Source organism: Electrona antarctica, assembly GCF_951216825.1.
Source record: "Electrona antarctica genome assembly, chromosome: 1".
Lineage (NCBI taxonomy): Eukaryota > Metazoa > Chordata > Actinopteri > Myctophiformes > Myctophidae > Electrona > Electrona antarctica.
Window position 1 is genome coordinate 51,104,210 of NC_136806.1, and position 10,822 is coordinate 51,115,031.

A 10,822-nucleotide genomic window follows, 5' to 3' on the forward strand; every position below is an offset into this window, starting at 1 on the left:
AAGTGATACATGACTGTGTTCCAGGCATAGCATACCATGCATGCATCATGTGACGTGATAGAGTATAGGGGCCACACGCAGGCCCTCCGGACAGGCCCTCCGAGAGAGCCCCCAGAGGCTACACCTACAATAGCAAAAAAAACGATGGAAGATTGAGTTTTACCTGGTCGTACCACTCCCGGTTGGTGCAGGTGCACTCCGGCCACCATCCTCCCTGCCCGCCAGAGTTGTTGCCGTTGACTTTGGGGCCGCACTTGGACCCTTGGCCCTTGGGGTTGGGCCCTCCAGGTCCGCCCCCGCCACCACCAGACATCATCTTGCCCTTACTTCTCCCCAAGGTGCCTCCTCCTCCTCCTCCTCCTCCTCCTCCACCACCTCCTCCCCCTCCTCCTCCTCCTCCTCCCATGCCTCCTCCGCCTCCCCCCGAGGCCGGAGGGGGTAAGGTCTGCCCTCCCCCGTAGCCGCCGGCTGGATATCCATAGGGTTCGGCCTGCCAGTCCCCGCCGCCGCCGCCGCCGTACGACGCCGGGGCGTCCATCCTGCGCAGGGCAGCCATGCGGGTCACCTCATAACATTCCGGGCACTTGCAGCAGTGGTGGTGTTTGTGCATGCTGGTGGCTATACGCTGGACGGGGTGGCGGCGGGGCGGCTGCTCGTCTTCTTCTCTGTGGCTATGCTGCCTCCTCCTCCTCCTCCTCCTCCTCCTCCTCCTCCTCCTAGCCCTCGGAACGCAGTTCTCTTCTTACACAAAAAACGGGAGCGAAAAACGCTGCGGACAGGTCGCTGCTCGCGGGGAAGGGGGGTGGGAGGGGGGTAGGGGGGTTGAGCTTAATGCCGACGCGAATAGAATAAAATAAAAACACACACAAATTGCCAAGAATTTCTGTTGGATGAAATCTTGTTGGGGTTTTTTTCCCCCCCCACGTCAAATCCCGTTTCCTCGCCTCTCCGTTAGCGCTCCCCGACGCACGGGGGGGGAAAGGATGAGAGAGAGAGAGAGAGAGGGGCGGGAAGCAGCAACAGGAAAAACACAAAATCAAAAATGGGCACGTAGTCGTCTTTAGTCCTCCTTGACGTAGAAGATCAAAGGAAAATATTGAAAAATATGCGATCACACAATCAGAGACCAGCCCCGATGGTAGAATTCTCCTCTCGGTTCTCTCCTTTCACAGTGATATACGTATAGAAATTCATAGATAGATATATTCATTTGTTGATATATCATATATATATATATATATTTACACACACAAATACAAAAATATTAATATAAACAGACAAGCACGAATACAGATATATACAGAGATAGATGTGTGTATATATATATATCTATGCGTGTGTACAAATATATATATATATATCGATATATAGAAACAATATGTATATAGAAATTATATCCTCGGATGAAAAATCTCCCTCTATATTCTCAGTTATATCTTCCCTTTCACTGACCAAAAATTAGCGTCCTCGCGTCTTGCCGTTCGTCCCTGGTCGTCGAGAAGAAGCGTTGGTGTTTTTGTTTTTTTTCCTTTCTCTCCCCCCTTGTGTCTTTTTATCTCTCTCTTTTCCCAGCCTTGCCGAGAGGAGCTGAGCACCAGGATTGCCTCTCCTCAGTCCTGCCTGCCCTAGATGTGTGGATCTGTATGGAGGGATGCGAGCGAGCGAGAGATGGAGAGAGGAAGAGAGAGAGAGACAGAGAGAGATGCAGAGAGAGAGATGCAGAGAGAGAGAGAGAGAGAGAGAGATGCAGAGAGAGAGAGAGAAGCCCCCGCCCCCCCTTCTCTCGCAGCATCCCTCCAGCACCTCGACTCTGACAGCCAATCAACTGGCAGCGCAGCAGCAGCACCAACAGGAATGAGCGCTTCACTGGCTTGCTCTTAAAGGGACCACGACGCCTATATAAAAACCACACTCTGTCGTTCTGCCTTGGGTAAAAACACACACACGCACGCACGCACGCACACACAGCTGCTTCACAGACCAAGAGATTGGAAAATGGCTGTGTTTGTCCATTTTCTCAAGGCAATATAGAAGGAGAGGAAGAGGGGTTTTGTTTTTTGGAGCCGACCCTCCGTTCATTCATGATCCAAGCCTCTCGGACATGGGGGATCCTACTGACCGTCTTCTGATCCATGTTTTGCGTCACGCCAATGCACCCAAAATTTCAAACCTGTACGGTTTACAGTACACCCTGCGTGGTCACTCACTGGTCATGTCCACGGTCAACTCAGCTCCGTCCACCAGCTGATGCTTTACTTGTGCCACTGACTGACAACTTATCCCATTTAGACCTGAGGACGATTCTACAAAAGGTCTTCTAGATCCTGACAGTTTGTTGAAAACCCCTATAGTTTCTATATGTCAGTCGTTCTCAAACATTTTCATGTCAAGGACCCCCAAAAATATATATGTAATTGGCCCACATCTGAAAATATGTTGTTCCAGGGTCGCGCCCGCACCCCAGAAGCAAAGATTTGAGTTAAAAACGTTCGCTCTAAAAGAATATATATTGAAAGATTCGCGGCACATTTTTCAGGATTTTTCAAAAAATAGCAGATCTGCAAGCTCGTAGCGCGGCACTCGGTGCCGCGCTATGAGCTTGTAGATCTGCTATTTTTTTTGCAAATCTTTGCTAAAGTATAAATCTTAGCTAAAGTATAACAAAATGCAAAAAAAAACACCAAAAAGGGGTGTTCCCGCCCAGAACGGGTTAAACAAGCCTTGTATGCGACTGACAACAACGCACATCTAGGAAATGATTTAACAATCAGGCCGCGGGGCAGGTGTACAGCAGCAGATGAAACAAGTACTTATTACGTATAACGTATAACGTTAGCTTCTTAACGCCTAACCGTATATATAGGTGCCTCTGAATCAGGGCTGTACGTCACTTTACAACATTATTATTTGTTTCATGTCACACCGTGAGACGACTTCGTGAAAAGACGACACGCTACAAGGGAACGCTGCACTACTGATGCCTCATTTAGGAACGAGGGGGGGGGGGGGGGGGGAGATTCTGTGTTCTCACAATCATGACATCAACATGTGTGTACGCAACCAAGACTAGAGTACTCGCTTGGGCTTTCACAGTGGGAGGAGGAAGAGATAGAGAGAGGGAGAACGTGTTAGAGAGAGGAGACCGAGACAGAGGGAGAGAGGGAGAGAGGGAGAGAGAGAGAGAGAGAGAGGGAGAACGTGTTAGAGAGAGGAGACCGAGACAGAGGGAGAGAGGGAGAGATAGAGAGAGGGAGAACGTGTTAGAGAGAGGAGACCGAGACAGAGACAGAGGGAGAGAGAGAGAGAGAGATAGAGAGAGAGTGAGAATGTGTTAGAGAGAGGAGACCGAGGGAAAGGGAGAGGGAGAGAGAGAGAGAGAGACAGGGAAAACATGCACATATGTTACTATTTTATTTTATTTTTTACTCTTTGAATGCTCTTTCTTGCACTCATAATTCTATCCCTTTGTTTGCTGTGCTTGCTGTGTTTTGTTGTTTTGAATGTCATGCTATCTATATGCTGCTGCATTGTCTGTAAGGAAGCCAAACAGAAATAAGTTGTCACTTTTACCTTGAACCTTGAGAGAGAGAGAGAGAGAGAGAAGGTAAGAGAAGTTACAGATCTGGCTTTCATCTCGAACAGCAGTTTTCAACCCTCTTCATCAAGGTCCATTATTTATTCTGCATGTGAGCCATGGTTGGGCCACCATTTGATGAGATTTGGCATCTCAGACCCAAAAACATGGAATATTTCGTATTATAATATTATTATTGTATTATTTGGATACAATTCTGTCCACAATTTCATGCTGTATTGATGTGGTATACCATAGGAGAGAAAACGGGCAAACGTTGATCAAAATAACAATTCTTCTACATTCTCTAATTGTGTAGACTTCTTGTAAATGAAGTAATGCAGATGACAATAATGCAACTCCTGAGAGAGTAAAATGCAACTAATTTTGAGTTAAAAGATCTATATGGGTGCATTTGGTTACCAACTCCATATACATCATTTAGCTGGGAACCACTTGGAACCAGTGTTGTTTTTGTCGACTAAAACTAAGGCGAAAAATGTTCGTCGACTACCTTTTTTCACTGAGGAAAACTAAATGGAAACTAAATGAAAACTAAGCTATGATGACTAAAACTATAAGACTAGATCGGCTATTTTCAGCACGTGTAAAATCAGTCATTACGACGGCCATCAAGGCCCGCCTAAATACATTTTATTCGACTAAATCAACTGCAGATTTAGTCGACTAAAATCTTATGACATTTAGTCGACTAAAACTAGACTAACACTAAAACATTCCAGGTGACTAAAATGTGACTAAAACTAAAAGGAAACTATTCAAGAGAGTATGATGACTAAAACTAAAATCTAAATTTGCTGCCGAAAACACCACTGCTTGGAACCCCCTCAAGGACCACTGGTGGTCCCCGCCGGACAACTGCTTGAAAACCCACCGATTTAGAGTGTGGGAGCTACGGTGTGTTGAATTGAAAGGGACTGCCTGGGACATGCTTCTGAAACCGGCGCTTTGATCATGGTTGGGTGTAAAATGCGCTGACACAGGAAGGCGAATGTTTGTTTTCCACAGAACCCAAGATAGAGAGTGTTACAGTTTCCCCATTAAAGCCCGGCATATATGCATTATTAATCAAATGTGACGGGGAAACGGAGTTGGGTGTGTATGTGTGCGTGTGTGTGCGTGCGTGCGTGCACGTGTGCGCATGTTAACAGAGGGAGAACAATGTACATGTTTTGAAATACACACCATCAGAGGTCAGTGGCAGCCAGTGTTGTTTTCGTCGACTAAAACTAAGACGAAACATGTCCGTCGACTACCTTTTTTCACTGACAAAAACTAAATGGAAACTAAATGAAAACTAAGCTATGATGACTAAAACTAAGACTAAACATACTGACAATTTCGTCAACAAAAAAAAATGTTAGGAAGGGATTAGTGGACAAGAGATCCAGATTAGTGGACAAGTCATTTTACTTGCTGAAAATAGCCGATCTACAAGCTCGCGACGCGTTGTGAGCTTGTAGATCGGCAATTTTCAGCAAGTGTAAAATCAGCCATTACGACGGCATCAAGGCCCGCCAAAATACTTTTTAGTCGACTAAATCAACTGCAGATTTAGTCGACTAAAATCTGATGATGTTCAGTCGACTCAAACTAGACTAAACACTAAAACATTCCAGGTGGACTAAAATGTGACCGAAACTAAATTAAAACTATTCAAGAGACTATGACTAAAATTAAAATCAAAATTTGCGTGGTTCTCTTTTCAGTCTATCCTATATAGCAGGATGCTATACAGCAACGACAAACTAAAGTGGGTCTCAACCTTTTCCAGGCCCCCCGCAAGTCGCAACCCCCCCAAAATAAGGGGTGGGGGTGGGGGGGGGGGGGGGTGACAGGTTGAGAACCACTGCAGTAGATCACTGTCCTACCAGGAGGTATAGGCACACACAGCTGAGCCTCAGCCACGTTTAATTACATGCTATACGGTCGGTAAACCCACTTCATTATCACGATGATATATTCCATTTGCCACTATATAACCTATATGGAGAATTCAGCGGCGGACAAAGAAAGAGAGAAAAACGTAAGTATAACCACGGGGTTGCACTGCGCTCTATCGTATAGGACACGGCCACACGAAACCCTGCCGAAGCCCAATCAGAGCTTTTTAAACGGCGCCGCATTTAAGGTGGCGACGCAAGCTCATCATCCATCACGACTGCCGTGCACACATGTTGCAACCATCCTGGCTTCCACTCAGCCTTTTGCTCCGTATCTCTTACCAGCTGTTCACAACACACACACATATACCACCCAGCCAGCCAACCGGCGGTGAAAGCAATGAACGCATTCGCAGGCACGCTGTGTCCCGACGTAACGGGGCGAGAGGAGGGACTCAGAGAGCAAAATACAGTATAGCGTAAAGGCAAGGGAGATGGATGAGTTATGACGTTATGTTTGTAGGCGCCGTACACAGAGACATGCGCCTGCGTGTGTGTGTGTGTGTGTGTGTGTGTGTGTGTGTGTGCATGCGTAATATGTAACATGAATAAGATAGGAATAAGTGAGCGACTGTAGTACCTCTGGGGGGAGAGAAGGCTCTTCTGCCTCTGCCTTTAAATATTACATCATGTGAAGTGAAAAGAAAAAAGAAAAAGGTGGTGGGTCTCCTCAAAGGCAGCCAATCAATGTCTGAGCCACTCTGTATCACGATAAGAGGGATATGGGGAGCAGGAACCCAAAAAACATGAACCGAAACCAAAAATACACCGTAAAAATAAGCCTTAACTTTGGTTGCGTTTGCTCAGAAAAGCAAGAATCTCACCCCACCCGTCTCTGCACATGTGCAGATAGGTATTTTGAGGGGTGTATCATGGATGTTTTGTTTGCGGTTCTATAAATGTGACATTTATACGATGTAGCATTGAAGTGTGATTTTATTCTTATGCCACTTGGCCAGTTCCCACTTTGTAAAAGAGACGCAGTCTCAATGTGTTTTTTTACTGGTTAAATAAAAGGTAGAAAAAAAAGAATGTCACATGTCGTCAGCCTACTGTCCCTCTATAAAAATATAAAATAAAGGCAAAAAAAAAGGCAAAAAAGAGCACATGTCTTTGGAGACGCCAAAGTCATATAGCCTACACTGTAGGTAAAGAAAATAAACATATATGACATGGTACTGTAGGCCCTACAGTAGCATGTCATATATTTTTCTTTTCTTTACAGCTAAACTGTCCTCAATCCTCATTAGTGACCATTTGAAAGAGAGATGGACGTACGAACAGAGATTGCAGCCAAATACCCAAATCCATGCAGGCTTTGCACACAAAGCTGTTGATATTGACACACATTCATAGTTTGCCAAGGTTTTTACCCGTTTAACCCATTTTGACCTGAGATCAGATTCTAAAAATGTCTCCTACATCCTGACAGTTTTCTGAAAAAGCTATGTTTCTATGTCAGTGGTTTTTCGATTTTCCAAAAATAGCAGACCTACAAGCTCGTGAGCTTGTAGGTCTGCTATTTCTCAATAGCTAAAGCATAACATAATGCTAACACCAAAAGGGGTTCCCGCCCAAAATAGGTTAACGTAGTCGTAGGCCTATGTGGCATATTTTGGGAACACAAATTAAAACACAAATTTGAATTATATGGACAGTTTAGGCTAATATTTTACTAGCAGAATTGTTTTAATGTTAATGGTTAAAGGTGTAACTTTTAGCCTATTTACATTATTAATATTATACATACATACAGTACAGTATATTAGCTGTCATTTCCCCTCTATCAGCCCCTATATTATTGTGCTGGAGTGTTTTCCTGCAGAAACACATCCCTCTGGCTGTGTTTTGGTTTTGTTCCACTGTTTATGTTGATGTTCATTGATTTAGTATTTATTAACAGTATGCACTGCATACTGTTAAAGGAGCATTCCATGCTAGAAGGCTTTCTTAGCTTTATTTGTAGTTGTTATGTCCTCACCAAAGAGGTCCAGGTGTTATTTTGGGCAAAAGTGCATTATTGGCTATTTCCCCTAATATAAGCCCTCATTGAATTGAATTGAATTGCATTGAATTGGGCATTGGGGTGTTGTGCTAATTCGCTTATTTACATCGCTCAAAAATCTTTTTGTATGTAATGTAATGTAAATAGTATCCCAAGCGGCACACTTTACTTTCAATGGAAATAAGCGAATTAGCACAAAATTAATTGATGGGGGGTCGTTTGTGTTTGTTGATTGATTGATTGGCCATATAAAAGTGCCAAACTCCTTCTGGGCTCGTTAGTGCTCTCTCTGATCAATGAACGCATCACAGAGAGCCATCGCGTTGATGTATGTCAGAGAGGGGAGGGGGTTGGGGGGAGAGGAGAGGAGAGGGGGACCTCTGTCCCACACTACAGTATGTTAGAGAGGGGAGGGGGGTGGAGGAGAGGAGAGGGGGACCTCTGTCCCACAACTACAGTATGTCAGAGAGGGGAGGGGGGTGGAGGAGAGGAGAGGAGAGGGGGACCTCTGTCCCACACTACAGTATGTTAGAGAGGGGAGGGGGGTGGAGGAGAGGAGAGGGGGACCTCTGTCCCACAACTACAGTATGTCAGAGAGGGGAGGGGGGTGGGGGAGAGGAGAGGAGAGGGGGACCTCTGTCCCACCACTACAGTATGTCAGAGAGGGGAGGGGGGTGGGGGAGAGGAGAGGAGAGGGGGACCTCTGTCCCACCACTACAGTATGTCAGAGAGGGGAGGGGGGTGGAGGAGAGGAGAGGAGAGGAGAGGAGGACCTCTGTCCCACCACTACAGTATGTCAGAGAGGGGAGGGGGGTGGAGGAGAGGAGAGGAGAGGAGAGGGGGACCTCTGTCCCACCACTACAGTATGTCAGAGAGGGGAGGGGGGTGGAGGAGAGGAGAGGAGAGGAGAGGGGGACCTCTGTCCCACCACTACAGTATGTCAGAGAGGGGAGGGGGGTGGAGGAGAGGAGAGGAGAGGGGGACCTCTGTCCCACCACTACAGTATGTCAGAGAGGGGAGGGGGGTGGGGGAGAGGAGAGGAGAGGGGGACCTCTGTCCCACCACTACAGTATGTCAGAGAGGGGAGGGGGGTGGGGGAGAGGAGAGGAGAGGAGAGGAGAGGAGAGGAGAGGAGAGGAGAGGAGAGGAGAGGAGAGGAGAGGAGAGGAGAGGAGAGGAGAGGAGAGGAGAGGAGAGGAGAGGGGGACCTCTGTCCCACCACTACAGTATGTCAGAGAGGGGAGGGGGGTGGGGGAGAGGAGAGGGGGACCTCTGTCCCACCACTACAGTATGTCAGAGAGGGGAGGGGGGTGGGGGAGAGGAGAGGGGGACCTCTGTCCCACAACACAAGTTGCATAATGGAGCTCTAAGGCTTCACTCACACCTGCACAACAGATTGTTGTATAGCTGATGCATGAGACTTGTTGACTGATGCAAGCTCGCAATTCATTTCCAATGGGAGTCACATGGTTTGACACAACATTTTTGTTGTATGAGGGGGAGGGGGGCAGTCGAAACACAGCCGAAAGCCGTACAACAAAAATGTTGTGTCAAACCATGTGACTTCCATTGGAAATGCATTGGGGCGGCCATGACACTTACCCTTTGTTTACATCTACCATGCAACATTGTTGTATGCTAGATGTATAGGTGTGAGTGAGGCCTAAAGCTTCCTGCAGTGTACGCCCATATATATGCCCATCGGTGTTGCTTTCAGCGACTACCTTTTTTCCACTGACAAAACGACATAAAAACTAAATAAAAATTAAGCCATGATGACTAAAAGGAAGACTAAATATACTGCTGGTTTTGTCGACAAATAAAAACTAGAATAAAATGGTAGGAAGGGACTATAGTGGATAAGAGATTCAGTATAAGTTTTAAACTTTGTTGCATGCTGAAAATAGCCGATCTACAAGCTCACAACACGTTGCAGCGCGACGCATTGTGAGCTTGTAGATCTATTTTCAGCAAGTGTAAAATCAGTCATTAGGACGGCATCAAGGTCCACCAAAATACATTTTAGTCGACTAAATTAACTGTAGATATAGTCGACTAAAAGTAAAAAAAAATAGACACTAAAGCCTTCCAGGTGACTAAAATGTGACTGAAACTAAATGAAAACTATTCAAGAGACTATGGGCAGTATTATGCGTGTCTTAAAGGTGTAGTGAAATGAACACTTTTAGACCATATCCGTGGTCATCATATGGGCATACCTAACAATTGATGCCAAAAAAAATTTTTGTGTGTTTTTATATCAAAAGTCCATAAAATATATTTTTTATTACTTCCTGAAACGAAAAAGTGCTGCGTGATGACGTGTCGAGACCCACATCGATAAAAGCCAATAAAAATTAAGCTCACCCGTTTAATTCCCCATATGTGCGCATCCGTGCAGCACAGCTGCTATTGATTACAGAAATCCTCCGTTTTTATTCCCATTCAAGATAACATCCAGACAGTGTATTACTCAGTTTCAACTTAATCATCACGCTAAATATATGTATCTGAAAACATTATAGGGTAGAAATAAGCCACATAACAGTAAACTGGTACAGCTGGCCGTCTATATGATTTGTAAACAAACACACAGCATGCTGCTGCGTATAGCATAGCTACCGTCCTTAGCTACCGTCCCATCGCCTGAAGGGATGCAACGCTCTGATTGGTTCAGAAACTTCAGACCGGTGTTTCAACTTGAAACCGTTTGAAACTTCAAAATAAAATGTCCACCATTTCCGTTGCACTGCACCTTTAAGTACCAGGTCTTATTACTTAACTTAAGACCTGGAGGCGTGATCAATGCCATTTGGCTATTCTGAGTGGCCAAACAGCATTGACCACGCCTCCAGGTCTTAAGTTAAGTAATAAGACCTGGTACTTAAGACACGCATAATACTGCCCTATGACTAAAACTAAAAATGGCTGCCAAAAACAACAACACCGACGCCCAAACATGTTTGGAACTTTTAAAAACTTTTTTTAACATTACAATTATGTTTATCTACGTGGTCATTTCTGCCAAGTTGCGCAATAAACGTATTTTTTGTGTTGTTCATTGTGTTGTTCATTGTGTTTCTCCCATGTTTGCTTTGGGCCAATAGCTGACATGATTACTAAAACTACAACATCAGTCAACCTGTCGTGACCCCAAACAGTAACAGCAGGACGCATGCTGCAGAAACAACAAAAAGACTCAGGACACTTGAGAGGTTTCTGCGGCCGCTTCAGAATTCAGATGAGGGGGTACCTGGAATAATGTCTACCCCAAAAGGG

General features: G+C 45.4%; 1 protein-coding gene across 1 annotated transcript in view; it reads right to left on the bottom strand.

The window, feature by feature from the left end:
* The window catches only part of dlg3 (discs, large homolog 3), a 172,751-nt gene that overhangs the window by 132,803 nt on the left and 29,126 nt on the right, over positions 1 to 10,822 (bottom strand). The gene's annotated exons all lie outside the window — the stretch shown is intronic.